Source organism: Macaca fascicularis, chromosome 13 (genome assembly GCF_037993035.2).
Source record: "Macaca fascicularis isolate 582-1 chromosome 13, T2T-MFA8v1.1".
In the NCBI taxonomy this organism is placed as follows: domain Eukaryota; kingdom Metazoa; phylum Chordata; class Mammalia; order Primates; family Cercopithecidae; genus Macaca; species Macaca fascicularis.
In genome coordinates, this window is record NC_088387.1 from 42773613 (window position 1) to 42797282 (window position 23670).

Below are 23670 nucleotides of genomic sequence, written 5' to 3' on the forward strand. Positions count from 1 at the left end.
AGGTAGTCCATCAAGTAGAAAAGGACGCAGGAGGAGTCAAATAGATGTGGTTTCAAATTGGGAGATGGGAGTGGAAGCGGGGAGAGAATGAAGATGGAGCTTAATGATAAGCACCAAGACATGATGTCCAGGAGAAGGGTGCTGGCTCTGAGATGACAGCAGAAAGTGGAGTGGGTGTCAAAGCAGCTGGGAAGGAGGAGGGAGACCCAGAACTGCAGACAGGGCGCTTCCAGAGAAAAGAACCCTGGAACAGTTGGTGGCTGCTCACAGCAGTGGTCTAGGCGGCCCTCTTCTGGAGGCCAGATCCCCAGTCCTCTAAGGGCTGGAGGTGCTTGGCTTGGGACAGAAGCCGTTGGAAAGAAAGACAGTTTATTCCAGGAAGCCAGGGTGCACAGCAGCCTGTGGGATATGGAGAAGGCTCTGTGGGGCTGGGTGAGGCACCAAAGACTCCCGCAGCCTCTTCCCTTCCCCTGGTGGCTGGGAGAGCAGCTCCATGGGGCCTCACTGGAGGTTCTTAGCCATAGCTAGGCTAAGAGGACATGAACCCCCTTGGGATAAGCCAAGTAGAGCTTCCTTTCAAATCAAATCGTAGCTTTCATTTTCTCTTCCACAAGAAGGGGAAAACAACAGTAATGGACTCATAGGTTTAGTCAATGAATATTTTTTAAGCAGGTAAAATCATGAGTACAGACACAAAATGAATTTGTCTCACATTTTACCTAGCTCATTAAGTAAGGGAGAGAGGAAGATATTACAAGAGGTTTAAAGAAGAAAGAAAGAAAAAAAGCAGGGCTATTTACAGATTTATAAAATGGCTCCAAGATTATGAAGGAGCAGACAGCCGCCTCTTAGATTCTCAGTGAGAACCAGAAGGGCATGCTCTAGTGTTTCAGTGAAGCACAGAATTTTCCCTGGGGTTGGTTCTGAGGATTAAGAGTTCTTGCCGGTGGGCATTTAGGATGTTATAAGCCAAGGGAGGCATTGACCAAAAGAGCTGGTATCTTTGGCAAAAACTGGAAGTGGACAGAGAAGGGCATCCCCTGAGGCTGGAAGAGGAGGATGAGAGAAGTATGTCACTCAGGTTTCTAGGACGGCAAGATATATATCCTAATGACTAATGCATGCCACACACCTCTCATGTGTCAGGCGTTGTAAACTTTTCATGAAAATTACATTTCATCTTCCCAGCAGCCCTGTAACGAACGAGGCACTAGCATAGCATTTTACAGGTGAGCGCACGGATCTCCCGGGATGTCAGTGGATTGATTTCCTAGAGGTGGCGATGTCGAAACAGTAGTTCAGGATGGCGCCTCCAGGATGGGGTCAGAAAGCGAAGTTTCGGGACAGACGACGACGGCCGGGACCGTGCTGGCGCTACCAGAGAACCAGGGAGGGCCCAAACGAGGGCGCTACAGTGGGGACCGGGCTCAGGGCGCGGGCGCCAGCACCTGAGTCGACAAGGGGGAACCCTAGGGAGCCCCAGAAGCGGGCGAGCCGGACAGGGGTCAAGAACAGGTCTCCCGGTTGTATTAGAGACGGGACTCGATAACACTTTCCTCTAGGGCAAGAGACTGAGGACCCTCGGCCGTCTACAGCAGGATTGGGGCTCCTGGAAAGGGCAGGTTAGAGCATCCCTGAGGGGTTTAGAATAGAAAGTTGGAAGACAGCAGGGAGAGCAAGCAGCAGGGAGAAGCCGGGTTCTTGAAACTACGGAGAAGAGGGGAGAATGGAGCTGGGGGACAGCATCTGAGTGCACCTGAGATAGGTCACAGTGTGAGTCAGGGACGAGAGGAAAGGTAGATCTCGGAACCCGGTAAAGCAAGGCTCCTCTAACCCCCGGTGATGGCAAGGGCACCGATGCGGAGACGTTGGCTGGAGGCGGAGCGCACCCCATGAGCCCCTAGCAGCATGGGCTCCGGACCAGCAACCGGACCTGTCCAGGGACCTAGACGCAGAGCGGCCGGTACGCGAGGGGGCCTAGGACAGATGCGACACCACAGGGAGATTTGGAGCCGGTGTCGGGCATACGAGATGGGGGTGTTCCGGAGCCCCCAGGCGCGGAGAAGGGCGCAGGGGGCTCCAAGGGGAGCCCACGCCTCTGCGGAAGGACAGAGAGCGGCCCCGAGACTCTCGTCTCAGGTGTCTCGAGTGACAGCTGGCGGCACAGGGCTGTGAGCTGGAGGGCAGCGTAAACAGCAGCGCGACTGAGGGGAGGCAGGTGGGTCCTTGGCCGCCTTCCCTGGGAAGGAATAGGCAGGCATTTTGCTCAAGTGACAAGGTGTGGAGGGCTGCGGGGCGGGGACTCAGCGCCTCGGAGTCTCCGATATCGACTTGACAGTCGTCAGGGACATTTCTTAGTGAGTTGCGGCAGGCAGTGGCTGACACCGAGACGGTAGCTAGACTCAGCGGCTAAGAAGAGTGGGGAAACTAGGGCCTTTGGCCCTGCGGAGGTGCGGGTTCTATGGGGCCGGAAAGGAAACAAAGGGTTTTTAGAGTGGGGACCTGGGGAGCAGAATATGGGGTGGGGCTTGGAGAAGCACAAGGTAGACTCCTGGGGCTCGGAGAGATGGAAACTTGGGGAATTCAGTTGGTCAAGTGCAGCAGAGTCCTTCTAGGGCGCTTAGAGCCACAGAATGGACCGCCAGGTTTCAGGGCCCCCTCTGGTGGCCGTTTGGTAAAGCGCAGAAGTAATTCCAATGCTCAAATGTTAAGAGTCAAATAACTTTTTTAGAAAGAGATTGGGAGACACATGGAAAACAGAACAACGATACAGGACTAAAGAGATGAAGACTGGCCGGGAGTGGTGACTCACGCCTGTAATTCCAGCACTTTGGGAGGCTGAGATGGGTGGATCACCTGAGGTCAGGAGTTCGAAACCAGCCTGGCCAACATGTTGAAACCCCGTCTCTACTGAAAATACAAGAAGCTGGGCATGGGGGCTCGCGCCTGTAATCCCAGCTGTCAGGAGGCTGAGGCAGGAGAATCGCTTGAACCCGGGAGGTGGAGGTTACAGCGAGCTGAGATCACACCACTGCACTCCAGCCTGGGCGACAGAGCAAGACTCTCTCAAGGAAAAAAAAAAAAAAAAAAAAAAAAAAAAAAAAAAAAGACTAAAGAGGCAGACGTGAGAAAGGAAATAGCAGAGGGAAGCTGGTCTGAAGCAAGTTCCAGAGGCAACCATCCTGCCCTGTCCCCAAGGTTGAAAGGCCAGGGGCCGGGAGAGGCCCGCCCCGCCCAACAACCGCCCACCGCCCCCCGCCACAACGCCAGCAGTTTCCAGGACTGCAGGAACATGCTCGGATGAGCTGTTCCCACTTGTAACTATCATGCACTGTGCAGAACAGAATATTGGCTGAAATGATTTAGAAACTTAAGAAAGACAAGCAAAAAGAGAAAAAGATTTATTCATTTTGAAAAATAGCCAAATATGTAGAATGAGTTGCAAAAACTATCCCAACTCCAAACCGCCATCTACACCCATACTGTATATCTGTAAAACGAGTGAGGACTTTTATTTCTTACCCAAATGCCATTTTAACTAAATTTCTAGGGTTAACCAACCACTTTCACTCAAATAACTTTGGCCAAATCACATGTAATATACAAAGGGGAGTCCAGTCCAGGGCTGCACTTGCATCCTTTCTCTAGCACACTTTGAAAACGAAGTTCAGTCCGGGCGCGGTGGCTCACACCTGTGATCCCAGTAGTTTGGGAGGCCGAGGTGGGTGAATCATTTGAGGTCAGAAGTTCGAGACCAACCTGGCCAACATAGTGAAACCCCATCTCTACTAAAAATACAAAAATTAGCCGAGTGTGGTGTCGCACGCCTGTAATCCCAGCTACTCAGGAGGGTGAGGCAGGAGAATCGCTTGAACCCAGGAGGCAGAGGTTGCAGTCAGCCGAGATTTCACCACTGTACTCCAGCCTGGGTGACAGAGCGAGACTCTAACACACACACACACACACACAAAAGAAAACGAAAATGAAAAAAAAAAAATGAAGTTCATCCCTGGACCCTGGAGCCTCCCTTGCAACTGAAAACACAGCACTGAAATGAGAAGGGATACCAGAGATAACTCAGACCTGAGAGGAGGAAAGGGATCCAGTTGGGTCTACGTCCTCTTTTTGTGTTGATCCAGTAGTTATTTATCGTCCTCTGCAAGGTGGTGCTCTACTCATTTTAATGATGTGGGACACTTGGACTGTTCCCCAGCTGTAGCCGTCTCAGGTGCGCGTGAAAATGACTGTGGGTGATGGTATCATTGCCTATCCCTACCATGAATGATTTTTTCTCAGGGAGATACACATTATCAGCGATGCTCTGTGGACCAGACCCCTAATTTTCTGAATGTTAGTTCTTTCCCTATCTACATCCATCCCCTTAGAATCTGAAAGCAAAGATCCCCTCTGCAGAGATAAGATAGTGTTGTACTGGCCAAATGCCATGTCTCTATTCTCTCTCTCACTTTCTGTAAAGTTTGAATCAGGACAATCTTCCTTGAAGGCTTTTAGTGTCAGCTTAATATCTTGGTCCTTCTATTCGAATTCCTTCAGTTAGGATCACTTCATTTATTTGTCCTTTAACTTTTAAAACATGGAGACTCTCTATTCCTCATGAATTAGGGGCTGAGATCAGAAAACTATTGAAGGTGATGAGGAAGAAAGATCTATAAACCAATTGCAGTAAGTTGTGGCACATGAATGAGTAAAGGTATGTACAAATAAAGCCAGGTGTCATGGGAGCTCTGTAAATGGATACTTTAGTTTGTCTGGGAGTTATAATTTGACCTTTGCAGGTGTAACTTGGTCTCAAAGAGGCAGTGACACTTTTAATTGGGTTTAAAGGGTAAATACAACAACTAGAGCCAGGGCAAAGGTTAGAGGAAAGGGAGCAGCACTGAAAAGTAAAGAAAAAAAATGTAGTTGGTACAGGTACAATAACGGGATGTATTTAACTAGAGCTAGAACTTGCAATGTGAGAGAGAAGACAGGAGCAAAAGATGGAGAGATGATACTCAAAAGATGCATGGGATTTTGTACTGCAGGCTAGAGAGTTTCAATTTTGTTCTATAAGGCAGGGGACACCAGTTGATTTTTTAGGAAGACATAATTAGCTAGGCTTTGTTACTTATTTCTTTTGTGAAATCTTAGGGCACTATGAAAATGGATTTGAGGATGAGGTAGAGCAGGGGCTGGCAGAAGGGGGGCCATTTGGATGCTGTTTCAGATAGAGTGGCTGAAAGCTATAACAAGCATTGTGAGAGAGTCACTATGAGAATGGTTTTGGTGTCAGATAAACTCCCAGTAAGAATTCTAGTTCTGTGTGATTTTGGACAACTTATTTAACTTCTTTTATCCTGAGTTTTCTGTTTTTTTAAGATGAGGTTAATAGTAGTTGGGATTATTGAATGAGATAAAATATATAAAGTGGTCAGTGCAGTGCTTGGCACATGGTAAGAACCTCCATGCTAGGTTGTAGAGTTGGGGAAGATGTTAAGAGTAGGAGTTGGAAACCTAGTGTCTTTCCTAGCGTCTTCCTTTACTTTGGCTTACTGGTTTCCTGGTGAAAAGGAGATTGATTGAAGACACAACGTTAGGTGAAGTCTGTCTAGAAAAGAGGGAAAATGAGGGAGAGAAAGAAGTAGAAGAGTCTGAGGTTACAGGCTTAAGGTAGATAGTGATGGATGGCGGTCCCATTGTCAAGACAGAAAAATTAGGAGAAAGAGCTATGGTGGGGGTGGGGGATTCGTTTCAGCTTTGAGATTGAGCGGCCTGCAAAATATCCATTTGAATTTGTTTCAGAGGTATTTGAGACAGTTTAGGTTGGAGCTCAGATGAATAATCAGGGCTAAATGCAGGTCTTGCAGTTAGAAGCCTAAGAGTGATCACTGAGACCATGGGGTAGTATCCAAATGAAGAAGAGAAGAGCTCGAGGTAAAGATGTTGAGGCCACTGATACAGTTAAGGAACTGGTAGAATAAAAAGCCCAGTGAGAATCTCTCAATAATGAGCTCACTGGGAGATAGGAAGGGAATAACAGGAGAGGATTGTAGAAATGAAAGGAACTGCCTCTAGAAGAAAACACTCAACTCTGCCAGATTCTGCTGACCATACGGAAAAGTTAGAACAGGACAACAAATACTGAATTCCACATGAAGAGATCTTTAAGGGCCTTTCAAAATTGCTTTCAGTAAATTACTGAGTAAATTTGAGACAAATAAAGATAATCATTAAGGATTGAGGAATAGATCACTTTTTCAAGAAGCTCAACTGTAAAGGGAAGAAAGACGTATCTCTAAGTTCAGGACTAAATAGGGTTGAATGTAGGTTTTGCTTATTTTAGCTTTAGTTTTTACACTGAAGTACTAGGAAGACATAATTGGAAAGGTTTAGACAAAGGGGATGGTTGCCTCTAGGAGGGGGAAAATTCTAGAACACAAGTTGAAAGGTAACCTTAGCTAGGCACATAGGTGAGATATGGTCAGTGGTACAGTGTACATATCTGTAGATGTGAAGAAGAGAGAGACCGAGGAAGCCTTTCCCCAAGAGCCTGTACTTTAATGTAATTTTCAAGAACTCCACCTTCGGAGTCACATTTTCTGATTAATATCTCTGTTTTTCCACAAAACGACTGTGTGATCGTGAGTAGTCAGCTTAACGTTAAGGTGACTCAGTATCTTCATCTTTAAAGGTGAGATACTGACAGTTCCTACTTCCTGGGATTGTCAGGAATGCTAAGTGAATTCATACATGTAAATTAATTAAAATTGAGCCTAGCCATATACTTCTTCCATTTGTGCTACTATGACTGATTACCGTAGGTTTTGTGGCTTAAGCAATATTTATTTTTTACAGATCTGGAGGCTGAGAAGTCTAAGATCAGGGCACCGACAGATCCAGTGCCTGGTGAGAGCACTCTTCCTGGCCTGCAGATTTCTGTCTTCTTGTTGTATTTTCAGATGGTATAGAGAGACAGGAACAGGCCGTTTTGTCTCTTCTTATTAAGGCATGAGTCCTGTCATGAGGGCTCCATCCTTATGACATAATTATGTCCCAAAGTCCATGTCTCCAAATATCATCACATTACAGACTAGGTTTTGGCGTACAAATTTCAGAGGGACACAAATATTCAGTCCATGGTTCTGTAAGAAACCCTTAATACATGTTAGCTGCTATTGGCAGCAGAGGTGGTAAAATCTATGACTAGATCATCTGCTGAGAATTTTTGAAAGAAGGCAGGTGGGGCTGGAAGGAAAAGGTAAATCTTTGGGAAGATGCTATTGAGAACAAAAGAGCAACCCCTGGAGGGACTACTGAAGTACTGATATGGAGCTACCCGAACCTGCTCCTAAAGGCTCCATGCTCTCCTCCCTCCTCTAGGCACCGGGGGGTCAGGATCTGTTAGACTTCTAGTGATTACTAGAGGCCTTTGAACCAGTACTTAGCCAATCCACTGCAAGCCAGCTTGACTGCTGCTTACTTTGCAGGCCTAGGAGCCATGAATAAGGCTGAAAGCGTTTTATTCATTTTTAAATTTAGTTTAGATATGGATTGGCAGATTTCTTTGGATAGAATATTAGAATTTGCATGAAGATTACAATGCTAAAGAATTTAGAGATCATGGACCATATGGTTACAAACCAAAGTCTGGCATACTACTTGGGTCTCTAATGAATATTTCATTGTGTGCACTTTGTCAGATTTATTGACTCTATATACATCTAATTTGATGAAACTATAAAGAAAATGGCAGCTACTTTGTTGATTAGAGAATTTCTAAAATATTTGTAAATTAAATTTATGATAGCAATGTTTTATGATTGCAGGTGATAATTATGAAAATGAAGATCACTCTCTGGATTCCAAATCCGTATCAGTAAAGATGTGTGGGCATTGAGGAAAAGCAAGTAGAAAACTAACAATGTTAATTATTAAAAAGCAAAGAGCAGTGAATTAATATTGTGACAAACTGGGAATAACAAATAACTGGAAATTATCAACATCATTTCTAGAAAATTAATAGAATGAACTAAATTTTGTTATATGCATAGGTTATATCTAAATGTTTTACCATAAGGAAGACCCAGTACTATGACATCACATCATTCTTTTATTTGAGAGAGGTCTTAGATAATACTCGAGGATGTCTCATATACCTATTGATAACAGAAAAAATTAAAGAATAGAAATAACCAAGTTGAAATTGGAAACTAAAATCTTGGAAGAGATTTCCACAATTAGATAGTTCATTAAACTCTTTAGAGCTGTGTTGTTCAAACATTATGGGTGGAGAAATCAGTTTGGTGGTTTGCAACCAGAATTTTAAAACATTGAATAAGGCAGCAAATATATTTTAGAATTTATTAGAGAGAGAACACTTAGGTAGAATAGGAAAGTATAAAGTACACACAAAATCGAATTACTAGCAAATCTTAACAATAAATCAACTGATCAACTTCTGTGATATAGTTTGGCTGTGTCCCCAGTTAAATCTCAACTTGAATTGTATCTCCCAGAATTCCCATTTGTTGTGGGAGGGACCCAGGGGGAGGTAATTGAATCATGGGGACCAGACAGGTCTTTCTCATGCTATTCTGGTGGTACTGAATAAGCCTCACGAGATCTGATGGGTTTATCAGGGGTTTCCGGTTTTGCTACTTCCTCAGTTTTCTCTTGCTGCCACCATGTAAGAAGTGTCTTTCCCCTCACGCCATGATTCTGAGGCCTCCCCAGTCATGTGGAACTGCAAGTCCAATTAAACCTCTTTTTCTTCCCAGTCTCAGGTATATCTTCATCAGCAGCGTGAAAATGGACTAATACACTCTGCAAAATAGATTATTAATTGATCATTGAGAAATGTCTTGAAGAGACAAATAAGAGGAATTGAAATACATACCAAGTCCAGCTCTTTGTCAGAAGACGGCATGGGGTTTAGTATTATTACTAGATCTCATGAAAGTATAAGAATGAGATATCTTCTGATCTGAGGAGACTAGAAACCAAAACCAAGACTTAGAAACTGAAAATATGGTAGGGTGTGAGGCAAGCATAAAAATTGGGTCCAAATTGTCAGAGGCTATTGATAAGAGGAAACTTGGACATGCAGGCAAATTTTTATGTTGCTGTCTCTTCCTTTACTCCCCTCTTTTAAAATAAATGTTTTGACAAATTAATGTCTAACATGAGAAGTACAGGCAGGCTTCCCTTGTCCAAATGGAAAGTGGCGTGTAATCTGTGTCATATTTTTTTTCTACTGCTTTTTGTTGGGATAGGCTGATGGCTCAATTTATGGAAAAATAATTGCATAAACTATGAGTCTTGAGTGATGTATCATAGTCAGGATCTCCAACTCTTCTGCTCTGTATGTAACCCTTTCGTGGAAGTTAGAATACAGTTTGAGGGTAATTTTGATATGGTGTCTGTATACTCTTCTAACCCATGAGTTCCTTAGGGAAGAGACCAATCATGTTTGTTTTTGAGCCATCAGCACTTTTGAGCAGTGCTGACTTCCTCACAGTAGGAAAGCAATATCTCTTCATTGACCCGAACAGTTGAATTAATCTGAAAAGAGGAATAAAAACCTACCAGAAAAGTGTAAACAATAACTTAACGGTCATAAGGAGTACAAAAGACCTAAAAGTTATCAAACACATACATTTGTTAAAAATAAATGAAATTCACCTGACAACTGTTTTAACTCTTAGTTATGTTTTCATGCCTTTGAATGCTTGTTATTTTCTTCTTCCTTAAAAATAATGGGTGACTTAATCAGTTAGGAACACTGGTGTCTGATAAGTGGTGTACTTGACTCTTCATTCTTTTCTTTTTTTTCTATGAAACAGATTCTGACAGAGACCCTTCATTCTTGGTCTATTCCTCGAAGAGGTGGCATTGCCTAACAATTTAAAGCCCACTGCCTTTGCTTCCAGAGACTACCTATGTTAAAATGCTGTGGTGAGATTTCTGAAAGTTATAGAACAACTCCAGTCAAATTGACTTTGAAACAAAAAGAAAATATTAGCTAACTGAGCTGTAAAGAGTTTGTTATAGGGCTTTGGAACAGTTTGTTCAAGATCTCAGCTCCTTTGTTTTGTGAAGCTGCTGCTCTGTCTGTTTTTCTATGCTTATTAGCTTATCTCTCAGGTTTACTTTTATTATGGTTAAAACATTTTCAGCAGTTTGAACTCTTACATGTGTGTGCTGACATGTCCGACTGAATAGAGTGTACCATTGACTTACATTTCCCAGAAGAAGGTTTGAAATTGATTTTGTTCTATTTGTTTGGAAGCCTTGGATCACATGATCACCTGTGGACCCCTCATAGGAGCGAGGAGAAAGGATTGGGTGGACTGGCTTAGCCAAAGTTCAGTATTCTTTCCTGGCAGTTGAGAATGGAATCACATTTCTTGCAACAATATTGGCAAGGAAGGGAAATCAGGGTGTTTCCTTCCTCTTTTTTTCTGGCCATTTATATGTTGAAGAAATAAAGCCATTTGTTCTGTAAATTTCTGCTATTCTTGATTTGGCCGATTGAATCCTCAAGGTGTTATATGACACATTTTCCAGTTCCCTCTGATTCTATCATGCTGAGCTGTAGCGTGGGGGTGAGGGAGGAAGCAGATCATGACTCAAGTGCCACAGATCTTATTTTTATTTTCACTCTGATTTAATAGATTTTGTTTAAAGTAGTTCTTATTTGCTGTATGCCCATAGTGCAGTTTTCAGAGACTTAAAATGCTTTTCATTATGTAAATTTCCCCAGTTATGACTGCTCTGTTGGAAACTGAGTCCACAGAGGTCTGCATGTCACCTTTTTGGAAGTGGAACTCGATTATGATGCTGGATATATTTGAACTTGCTTTCTGCCATCTTTCTGATCCATAATTGTTCCATTTTTGTATGCATTTTGCCTTATTTGGGTTAAGATTTGTTTTTGTTGTTTTTTCATTTCTTACTTTATATAATTTTCTCTCAATTTGTATGGAATGTGTATAGGATATTTCTTTGATTGATTATCTTTGAAATGTTTCCGTATATGTCTAGCTTAAAAAGTGTCAAATTAAATTAGTCGTCTTAACTGGGGGTGGTGATTTTGTCCCCAAGGTATGCTGGGTAATGTATGGAAACATTTTCCTGCAACTTCCATGTAGTGGATAGAGGACAGAAATCCTGTTAAACATCCTACAGTGCGGAGGGCAGTCCCTCACAACAAAGAATGGGCGAGCTCCAAATTTCATTGGTGCGAGGTTGAGAAAACATAAATTAAACAAGAACTGCATCCCCCATTTGTATTAATATAAGTCACTTAGAACGTTTCTCCTTCCTTATTTACATACTCTTCTTGTCCAGTATTTCAGTCCTGTCCTGTATTGTTAAATCCCCCACTCACACACCCAATGTTTTTATCTTCCTAGTCCGTGTTTACTATTTATAGGTTTTGAAGCTTTCCCTACATTCTGTAAAACCAGCCATGCTACAAATCCAGTCATTATCCTTCCTAAGCTTTAGGTGTACTATAGTGACAGGGCCACTTAGGACACCTAGTCGGCTATAACACCAAGGTAGGAGTCTCCTCTCTCTCTTTTAGCATGCCATACAAAAGTATGCTCAATAAAAGATATTTCACTGTAACTATCATGCCAGAAGTTCACAGGTTAAGGAAGGGGTGAATGCAAAATGTTATCTTGTAAATTGTGCTTTTGCTATGAAGCTTATGCTGGCGAATGGTCAGCACCATGAAACTCTGGAGGATTGCAAGGTAACAAATGCTGGTGTTTTCTCATAAAAGTCAAGTTGGTGAAATCGGCCTGTTCTACTGTGTTGCCTACATAATTTGCTTGTCTGTGCAGCCAGATTTTGAGTTCAGATTCTTTGAGATAAAACTACTTGCCTTTCCTCTAGACACTGATGGATCAACTTTATAAAACACCAGTGTATAGTAGCAAGAACAGGTGCTTGATTCTTCCCTATTAGGGGCCCGTCTTGCCGAAGGATGGGTAGTCAGTGCTGTCACTAGGTGCTGTGCAGAGTTGTCAGGTGTAATAGCTCATCTTTGACTTCCTTTGTTTTGGGAACCTATTCTTGTCAGAGCTGGAATAAGTAATTTGAACACTTTAGTTACAGCCAGCAGAAATGGAATCAATACATGCCAAGATGAACTTCAGTGATTAATCCCAGAATCAATGAACCAAATGATTATCATTTCTGTCAGCTGAAAATTCTGGGATGTAAGATTGTGATTAAAGAGGTGGGTTAATTTTCATCGGCTGGCTTCTGCAGCAGACGTAGCTGAAGCCACTGTTTTCTCTCTCTCTCTCTCTCTCTCTCTCTCTTTTTCTTTCTTTCACTTCCTTTGCCTTGCAATTGCTCCAGCAATACCTTCATGCTGCAGCCAATTCCTGTGTCACACGGCAGGGTGCTCAGAAGCGAGATTTGACAATGATGAGAGGCAAAGTTGACTTAGCCTGGAATGCTAAATCTCCAAGGAAAATGCTAACCTAGTGAAACTTCTACCTTTTAAATCAGAGTGATTGTTCTGACTCTGTTATGGGTAGGCGGGTGTTCATTGTCTTTCAAAGGAGAGCAGAAGGAAGCTGGAAGAAAAGCTGGGATACAGCAATTTCAGTAGAGGTGCTTCCCAATGAAGACACCAGGCATAATGTGTCCCCTGCAACTAGTAGGACTGTGGGGTTACCATGTGCCAGGCATGGTGCTCAGTGTTTCATGTATCCTTTTTTGTTTTATTTACAGATCATATCAGCTCTGTGGCAGGTGCTGTAAATATCCTCATTTAACAGATAAGGAAAGAACCTTAGTCACTGCATTATCTTTCCCTAAAACGCACATTTAGCTTAAATTCAGGTTTATCTGATTCATTATCACCTGGTTTCAGTTGCTTAAGATCATCCAGATATGGCTAGGGGAGATGGCTCTTTTGATGGGTTCAACTGTGTTTCCCCACAAAGATATGTTAAAGTCACAACTCCTGATACCTCAGAACATGATCTCTTTGGAGATAAGGTCATTGCAGTTGTAATTAGTTAAGATGAGCTCATACTGCAGTAGGGTTGACCCCTGACCCAATATGACTGCTGCCCTTATAAGAATACATCCATGTGAAGACAGACACAGATGATGGAGGATTGGAGTGAAGCATCTACAAACCAAGGAATGCCAAAGATTTCCCACAAACCACCAAGTTTCCAAATGAACCTGACCCTGTCAACTCCTTGATTTCAGACTTCCCAGCCTCCCAAACTGTGAGACAACATGTTTCAATTGTTTTAAGCTGTTCAGCATTAGTGGTACTCTGTGACAGCAACCCAAGGAAACTCTTGGGTTAAAGGCATATTTATACATGTGTTATTGGAATATGTATTAGCAAGCAGCACATAATGCCTAAAGCCCTCTATGTATAGAACACAATGTCAAAGAGTGATGGCAAAGTCACAAACTTGGTCTGTGTGCTTGGCTAACAAAATGCTTGTGATTTATTTATCATATACTAATTGCCAGGCACTATCTGGGCTGAGAGTCCATGTCACAAGATGAGCTCTAACTCTGGAGCCAGATCTGCTTTGATATGAGGCTTTATTATATCTGAGCATTGAGACCTTGAGGGAAATGGCTTAATCTGTCCTTTGTCTTGGTTCCTTATCTGTGCAATGGGGAAGATGATCATAAAGAGGTTGTTGTGGTCATCAGGTAAGCTAATTCGTATAAAGTGTTTAACACAGTGCTTGGCATGTAACCAAAATTATTGTTGTGCATTCAATAACTGTGCGAGGTGGGTAATGTGATCCTCATTTTATGAATTAGGAAATGGAGGCTTAAAGGGGCTAAGTTATTTCTCCAGGACTGCAGACAATAAGTAACAGAAGGGGCATGGAACCCCATGTTCCTGTCTCCAAAGCTGGGGATACTTTCGTCCCGCTGCACTGCCTCCCAAACCAGAGCATGCAGCCTAGTCTTGAAAATAAGGAGCTGGTGCACATCAGAAGATTAATATAAGTACATGCAATATATGCACAATGAGTCCCATGGGTAGCCTGACCATCCACTGAGAGTGTTCTTATCGTGTTGGGACACGTGGAGGTTTCACTCTGGGGGAAGTGAGATTTCCTGTCATGTGAGGTTGTTGAAAGAGCTGGTCCCCTCTCACCATGTCAGAAGCATCTATCAATCTGACTTTGTTATGGTTCAGTAACTTTGGAGAATACTGTACTTGTAAGAGAGGGAAGAGCACACAAAGGGGAGGGGAATTTGAAGATGGGTAAGTTCCATTTCATCTCCCACTGGGCTTATGAAGTAGGGTGATCGGAGACTGGATATCAATATTTTTAAAAGCCTTGTTGGCTAGAAATGTCATGATTTTTTTCTTCTTGCTCTAGGGATGGAATAGCCCACCACCTACAGAGCCAAATATAACATTTCAGTGGACCCTTTGTTACGCAAAGCCAAAGCCAAAATCTAGCTTCAAAATGGAAACATTTAACACAATGTGGAACTAAATGATTTGCTTACATAATGACCTATATGCCATTTTTATTGTGGACCAACCTTCAAGTTGGAAAGGGAAGATTGGCACTTCACTCTTAAGGATTGTTTGCCAGGGTAGACACACATATCAATCACATACACTGAACATTGGGATGGTGGGATGTGTTAAAATAATTTGAGGTTCCAGAATCAAATAACACCATCTGTGACAGTGAAACACAAAAGCCACTTCAAATAAAATGTTCCTGAACTCTTAGCCTCAAACCACTTTGTTGATAAAATTTCTGAGCTTGTTCCATTTATATCTGTATTAACTTTTAACCTCTGCACCATTCCAATAGTAAGAGATTAATCACACAGACTAGTGGTGTGGATTAATGAGGAAAAATATGAATTACTGAAAAAACCAATGCCAAAAGTGTTAAACAAGAATGCAGTTTTATTACTTTCATGTGGCATATATATAAATACTAAGTAGTAAGTTCCAAGTGTAAAGATTTTTTTAACAACCCCACATGATGTAATGTATTGAAAATACTTCTTTGTGTTAAAAGATTCCTTGTACACGTAAATGAGTTATTGAATTGCTGAAGGAAGCCTCAAGAATCTTGGCTGCCAATTTTAGTCAAGATCTCTTTTAGTTGCGTGACTTTGAGTATACACAGAGGAATTATCTTGAACTTTTAACTCTACAAGACCCTCAACATTTAATCAGACATTCACAATTAATAGATTAGTAACTATCAACATTTTCTGATGTATCTAAGTATGCTGTCCGAGAAAGTCACCATTGCTTTGGTTTGGGAAGGTGCTCCTTTGTGTAAAGAAGCAGAGGACCAGCAGGTGGCAGTGTATCCCCACCTGTGGGAGGAGAGTTCCTTGTTCATGAAAAGCCCCCGCTCAGGCTGGAAACAACATAAAACTGTTTCTTTGCTCTGTGGAAAGTGGAAATTCATCAACCATTTTCTATTTTTCTTCACACAGCTGTGGAGTGTTGGTGAAGTACCTCCTCTCAGAGTCCTTGTCTTTTGGGGTGACATGGCCCTGCCAGCTCACAGGTCCTCGGGTGCCCTTGCCATTTCCCAGGGCGGATTTTGCCAAGTCCTGCCAGAGACCACTCGGGTGCCTGTGTCAGAGCCGCCCAAGATGAAGTGTGTGCTCTCCAGAAAAGCAGTGTTCTCCAGCACACTCTCGGGTTAATAGAAAGGGTGCTAGGGGAACGCAAGGGATCCCAGTTCCTCACTGCCTGAGATGATAAAACATCCCTGGGGTGATGCTCAGCAATGCAAAGACATGAATGAATAAGCTGCAAGGAATCTTGGAATTCCTGGCTGTCCTCTTCGTTTCGAAGAGAAAGCAACGGCGGCAAACCAAAATTATCCACCCCAGACCGCCCACCTCATTATGTGGTAAAGGTAAGACTAGCACTCAAGTCTCCTTGCAACCCCGTTATCTTTTTTCCCATACATTTACAATACATTGGTGTTAGGAAAAGAAAAGTTCGGCCAGGCGCGGTGGCTCACGCCTGTAACCCCAGCACTTTGGGAGGCTGAGGCAGGCGGATCACCTGAGGTCAAGAGTTCGAGACCTCCCCAGCCAAAATGGTGAAACCCCATCTCTACCAAAAATACAAAATTAGCTGGTGGTGGGCGCCTGTAATCCCAGCTACTCAGGAGGCTGAGACCGTAGAATCACTCGAGCGCAGGAGCGGAGGTTGCAGTGAGCCGAGATCACCCCACTACACTTCAGCTTGGGTGAGAAAGAGAGACTCCATCTCAAAAAAAAAAAAAAAAAAGAAGAAAAGAAAAGAAAAACAAAAGTTGTGAACAGGTGAAGAGAAAGGAGATGCTTTTGTTGACCGGCTTCTGTATTCCAGGCACTGTGCTTTCTTCTTTTGTACACACGTTGTCCTACAATCTCCAGCTGCTGGCAGATGTGATTATCTTTTCATATATTCATCACCTGAAGTGCAGAGGGGTTGCATGAGTTGCGTGCATCATTTGGCTAGTAAATGGTGGTAGAAATGTGTGTCTCACACTTGCAGAGAGAAGCAAGAGTCAGTTTTTAGAAGTCGTTAAATCCTGAGCAGGGAAGAATGTGTAAGGATTAGAGGACCAGCGTCAAAGGTTGGCACCTCCTTTGTCTTTGTAAATACTACTCTGCCTTTCATGTTATGCTTTCCCCAGTCCCATTTTACATTGGAACCGTCCCACAAAACTTTCTCTGAACAATCCATCTCAAAGTGCTTAATCCTCTGAACAAATCTATTAGTTTTGCTTATCAGGCATATATCATTTACTGCTTTTAAGAAACAATGATATCTTTATGTGTAAAAAATAGTATTTTCTTCCAGTTTGATAATAGATGATTACAACTATTCTGATTTCATGATGGATTAGATATTTAAGAAACTAATTGGGGTTTACAAAATTAGAATGAATCCCTTCAGGGGACATTGATAATACTCTCTTATTTCTGATATTTTCTAGTTCTCTGTGTTGAGAATCTTTTAGAATGGGGATCAGCGCCCTCAACTCTCCAGAAGTGTTGAACTAGTGACCTGGTACATTGGTCAGGCTGCCCTTGACAGCTGCAGGTACGTGGCTTTTCTGGAGAAATGAAGCAACTGTCAATTTTCTCATAGTCTAGTTTCTATAATTCATGCAGTATGCACTGTGCATAAGGTGGATCCTGGGATATCAAAACCAGAGTAACTTAGATTGTGTAGGCAGTCATATGTTGACTGGCGTGATAAAATTCAGTCACCAATGGAATAGCTTAGGGCTAACTCCTCCCAAAAAGGAATTGCATGTTGAATGGCAGCCATCATTACACACAGTAGAAGCCTCTTTTTGAGGAAGTATTTTTTCTAGGTAAACAAAGAGGAAGTGGGCCATCTGTGGTTAATTTGTTGTGTTGAGTAACACTGAAAGGTTTCCCACTTCCCAAACACGGTGGACTAGTGAAACTAAGGTGATTTTTCTGCTGATAAGCTCACACTTGTGTGTTATACTACATTTCTGGGAATCTTGTCATAAATCTGCATCACAAAAATCTCTAAATCTGCATCTCTAAATCCAGAGACTGAGTCATATAGCTAGATATTTTATTCCTTGAAATACCAAACTCAGAAAAGGTAGAATGGAAAAAAATATAGCTTTGGTATCAGACAGGAGTGAATTTGATTCTTGACACTGGCATATATTAGCCACTTGCGCTTACATCTCACTTCAGATCTCATTTTTCTGCCTATATGCAAAGTGGAGATAGTAACACCAGCGTTAAAGAGGATTGGATGAGGAAATGTTAAGTTTGTGAAGCATCTAGAGTAGTACATGCCATTTAATAGTTGCTTAATATAAACAATAACAGTTATATTAACCAATGAGGCAAGGCCGCTTGCAAATTGTTTGCCATTGAGAAGAGAGGGAGAAACAGTCCTATTTTTAAATGGCAAGCCAGGTGCTCACTCACTTGTTCATTCATTCATTTACTCACACATTCACACACAGTATTTTACAAAACCTGAGCTAGGTACAGTTATTGAATGACAATGTGATAATTTCTTAACTTTAAAAATGAATTATATTGAGATACAATTTTACATTATACAAACATTTTCAAGATAACAAAGATTAGAGAGAATAAATAAAAATGGAAAATAGAGAAACAATAGAGAGCATCAACAAAACCAAGAGCTAATTCTTTGAAAAGATGAACACATTTGATAAACTTTTAGCCAGATTGACTCAGAGGAAAGAAGATTTAAATTACAATCAGGAATGAAAGAGGGGATGATTTTACAGAAATATAAAAATAATTTTAAGAGTGTACTATGAATAATTGTACACCCAAATTGAATAATTTAGATGAAATGGACAAATTCCTAGAAACATACAACCTACTAAATCATGAAAAAATAGAAAAGCTAAATAGACATAGACCTAAAACTACTAAAAAGACTGAATTAATAACCAAAATCTTTCAAGAGAGAAAAGTCCAATATCAAATTACTTTACTGGTGAATTCTACCAAATATTTAAATAAGAATTATCACCAATATTTGTCAAACTGTTCCAAAAATTTGAAGAGGAAGAAATGCTTTCTGACTCATTCTATGAGGCCATCAATACCCTGATGCCAAACTGGACAAAGACATTGCAAGAAAAGTATAGATCAATATCTTTTAATAAACACTAATGCAAAAATCCTCAACAAAATTCTAGCAAACTGAGTTTAACAGCATATTGAAAAGACTATATATCATGACTACCTGGGATTTATTCCTAGAATGCAAATATGGTTCAACATACAAAAATCAATAAATGTAACATACATTACCTTAACAAAAAAGAAGATTTAAAAAAACTCTACATGATCATTTCAATGCAAAAAAGCATTTGACAACATTCACCACCATTTTATGATTAAAAAAACACTCCACAAACTAGAAACAGAACTAAACTCCTTCAACATAATAAAAGACATATGAAATATCAATAGCTAACATCACACTCAATGGTGAAAGACAAAAAGCTTTTCCTCTAAGAAGCAAGATAAGGATGCTTTGCTTTTGACACTTCTATTCAACATAGTACTGGAAGTCTTAGCCAGAGTAATTAGGCAAGGAAAAAAAAAAAAGTATTTACATTGGAAAGGAAGAAATAACATTATCGTTGTTCGCAGGTAACACATTTTATATTTAAAAATCCCCAATATTTTACAGAAAAACTGTTAGAAATAATAAATAAATCAATAAATAAACAAATTCAGCAAATTTGCAGGATGCAAAATCAAGACACACAATCTGTTGTGTTTCTATATTGTGACAATGAACAATTTGAAACTAAGAAAATAATTAGAAAAAATTAAGTAAACAATTCCATTTATAATGGCATCAACAAGGGTAAAATACTTAGGAATAAACCTAACCAAAGAGGCAAAAGACCTTTACATTAAAAACTACAAAACACTGCTGAAAGCAGTTGAAGAAAACACAAATAATTAGAACTACATTCCATGTTCATGGATTGGAAGACTAATATTGCTAAATTGTGAATACCGCAGGAAGACCTACAGATTCACACAATCTCTCTAGAAATCCTAAAGACTTTTTTTTTTTTTTTTCAGAAATAGAAAAATCCATCCTGAAACTCATATAGAATTTCAAGGAACCCTGAATAGCCAAAACAATCTTGGGAAAAAAAAAATGAAATTGGACATCTCATACTTCCAGATTTCAAACTTACTATAAGGCTATGGTAATCAGAACACTGTGGAACTGGTATAAAAGCAGACACATAGGCCAGTGAAATAGAATACAGGTCCAGAAATATACCCTTGCATATATAGTCAAGTGATTTTCAACAAGACTGCCAAAAATATGATGAAGAAAGTGTAGTCTTTTTCTGCAACAAATGGTGTCTGAAAATCTAGATATTCACACATAAAAATAAGTTGGATTTTTACCTTACACCATATGCACAAATTAACTCACAATGGAAGGAAGGCCCATATACAAGACCGAAAACTATTACATTCTTAAAAGAAGACATAAGGTAAAAACTTTACAACATTTTATTTGGCAATAACATCTTGGATGTGTCATCAAAAGCACAGGCAACAAAATAAAAACAATAGGTAAGTTGGATAAAATTAAAATCTTCTATGCATCAAAGGACACTCAAACTGAGTGAAAAGGCAACCCAAAGACAATCCACAGAATGGGAGAAAATATTTATCAATCATGTATCTGACAAGGAATTGATATCCAGAATATATAAAGGACTCCTACAACTCAACAACAAAAAGCTCAAACAAACCAACTTAAAATATCGGAAAATGATCTGAATGTATGTTTTTAAAAAAATATACACAAAATAGCCAATAATGAAGAGATGCTAAACACCTGAAATACAAATCAAAATCACAAGTAGATACTATCTCAAACCCATAATAGCAACTATATGTAGATATATAAGTATGTATAATATATTTACATGTATATAATATCTATACATATATAAATGTATTCGAATTTGGTAAAGATGTGGAGAAATTAGAACATTTGTGTATTTCTGGTGGTATAGCCACTATGGTAACAGTATGGCAATTTCTCAATATATTCAAAATAGAATTACCATATGATTAAGCAATTTCTTTTCTGGATTTATAAAAAATGAAATATGATATATTCAAACAGGTGTTTGTACACCCATGTACACAGCAGCATTATTTACAATAGACAAAAGATAGAAGCCACCTGTATGTCCATGCACAGATGAATGGATAAGCAAAATGCAGGGTGTGTGTGTGTGTGTGTGTGTGTGTGTGTGTGTGTGTGTGTAATGAATATTACTGAGCCTTAAAAAAAGAAAATTGACACATGCTACAATATGGATGAGCCTGGAAGAAATTACCCTAAGTGAAATAAGCCAGTCATAAAAGGACAATGTTGTATGATTCCACTTATATGAGGTATATTAAGTAATCAAATTCTTAGAGAAAGAAAGGAGAATGGTGGTTGCCAGGGGATGGGGAAAATGGAGAAAGGGGAGTCAGTATTTAACAGGTACAGAGTGTTAGTTGGGGAAGATGGAAAAGTTCTGGAGCTGGATAACTGTGATAATTGCACAGCAATGTGAATGTACTTAATGCCGCAGAACTGTTTATTTGAAAATTGTTAAAATAGTAACTGTTATGTATATTTTACCATAATTAAAACATGTCTGTTTGCAAACATAGTAGCTCAAGCATACTTGTGACTAATGGACAACCTGTCTAAAGTTACAAAAACAGACCTATGTGAACAATTTGATGAGATTGACAAATATATACATCTGTGTGACCACTACCCATCCATGTAACCACTATTCAAGTAAAGATACAGAACATTTCTATTACCCGAATATTTCCCACATGCCTCTTATTCGTCTATCTGACCCTCATCTTCAGCCTTAGGTAGCCAGTAATCTGTTTTTCAGTCACTATCGGCTAATTTTACATGTTCTAGAAATTCACATAAGTGGAATTAGAGCATATATATTCAGTTGTATCTGTCTTCTTCCACCTGGCATAATATTTTGGCTCTTATTCATGCATTTGTGTGTATTAATAGTTTGTTTCTTTTTTATTACTGAATAGTATTGCAGTGTATGAATTTACCATCATTTATTTATCCATTCACCTGCTGATAAACTCTTAGGTAATTTCCAGTTTTTGATTATTATGAATAAAGTGTTGAAGTATTTGTGTTGATCTATGTTTTTATTTCTCTAAGGTAAGCACTTTGAAATGGGATTGCTGAGTCATATTTTACATGTATGTTTAACTTTATAAGGCATAGCTAAACTATTTTTGAAAATATTTGTACTAAATTCCATGTCCACCATGTATGAGATGGTGCAATGTATGAGAGTACCAATTGCACTGCATCATTGCCAACACTTGATATTTATAATTTTTTAAATTAATTCATTTAAGTAAGTTTGCAGAGGTCTTCCATTATAAATTTAATTTACATTTCCTTTGTAATTAAGGATGTTGAGCATTTTTTCATGTCCTTAATAGTCATTTGCTTACCTTTTTTTTGATGGAATGTCTGTTGATATGTTCTATCTATTTCTTAATTCTGGGTTATGTATCGTCTCATTGTAAAGTTGAACTAACTTCCTGTCTATTCTTTTATATTGTCAAAGAAGCTGTAAGTTCCTTGTCAGAGATGTTAAGCAATTTTTTTTCCCAATTTCTGTCTTACCTATTTCTTAATGGTATTGTCTGAGGAAAAAACATTTTTAACTCTTATGAACTTGGAATTTTCAGTATTTTTTTAAAGGATTCATATTTGTTTGTCTTTTGTGTGAGGTCTAACAAGTATTTTCCTGTACTAAGTTGATGGATACTATCTTCTATGTATTTTTTTTGACTTTTTATTTTTTGAGCTCATAGAAATAATACTACAGTCTATTTTGAGGTAGATTTTGTGTATGGTGTAAGGTAAGAATCAGAGCTTATTTTTTCTCTGATTTTATACAGCAACAGTTGATTAGAAGATTGTCACTTATCAACTGAAATTTTGGGACGCCTTTCTTGACAATATGTGTCCAGTTCAATTTCTATACATATACCTGTATTCAGACAGTCTTGACTTCTATAGCATTATGGTAAATTTTGAAATTAACTAGTGTGAATCCTCCAATTTTGTTAGGTCATTTTCATTTTTATATACATTTTCGCTCATTATTGTTTACACAAACCTTCTGAGATTTTTGAATGAGATTTTGTTGAATATTTGAATCAATTTGGGGAGAATTGAAATCTTAACAATAATAAATCTGTCAGTCTGGAACACGGTGTATTTCTATGTTTATTTACAACCTTAATGTTTTTCAAAAATGCTTTGTAATTTTTAGGGTAATTTAAAAACTATTATCTTGAGTAGAATAACGTGGGTGGATGTCCATGCTTCCTTCTTCTTCTTTTTTTTTAATCTTTCACTATTATGTATTCTGTTAGCTATAGTTTTTTTTAGATCGTATTTACCAGGTGACATTCTCTTCTACTCCTACTTTTCTAGAGTTTTTATTATGAATTCATAATGAATTTTGTTAGATTATTTTCTACATCTGTTAAGAGAATTAGATGGTCTTTCTGTTTATTCTTTTAATATGGTGAATTAAGTTGATAACTCTTAAATATCAAACTAGTTTTAGATACCTGGTATAAGCCCCACTAAGTCATGATATATTATGTTTTTAACATATCACTAAATTCAAGTTGTTAGCATTTTCTTAAGAATTTTTTTGTGTATATGTGTATATACATATATATATGAGAGATAGTAAACTATAGTTTCTTTTTAGTTGTGCCTTTGAGTATTAAGATAATGCTGACTTTACTAAATGAATTGTAAAGTATTCCTCATCTATTTTTCAATAGAGTTTGTATACTATTGGTATTATGGTATTACTTTTTTAATGTATATACAATTCACCAAAGAAGCCATCAGTCAAACATTGTTTGATGAGAAGGTTTTTTACATTATAAATTAAATGTTTTTAATAGATATATGTTATTCAGGTTTTCTACTTTGTGTCAGTTTTGATTATTTGTGTCTACTAACGCATTTATTTATTTTATCTAATTGGTTTCATTTTTTAGCTGTTAAAATCC

The 23670-nt window shown here is 39.5% G+C and overlaps 1 long non-coding RNA gene across 1 annotated transcript; it reads left to right on the forward strand.

Annotated features, from left to right (window-relative positions):
• The first annotated feature begins 1768 nt into the window (after positions 1-1768).
• Positions 1769-16318, forward strand: LOC135966796 (uncharacterized). Its single transcript, XR_010580396.2, has 2 exons — positions 1769-2218; positions 15484-16318. It is a non-coding gene; the product is annotated as an uncharacterized lncRNA (long non-coding RNA).
• Positions 16319-23670: the final 7352 nt, after the last annotated feature.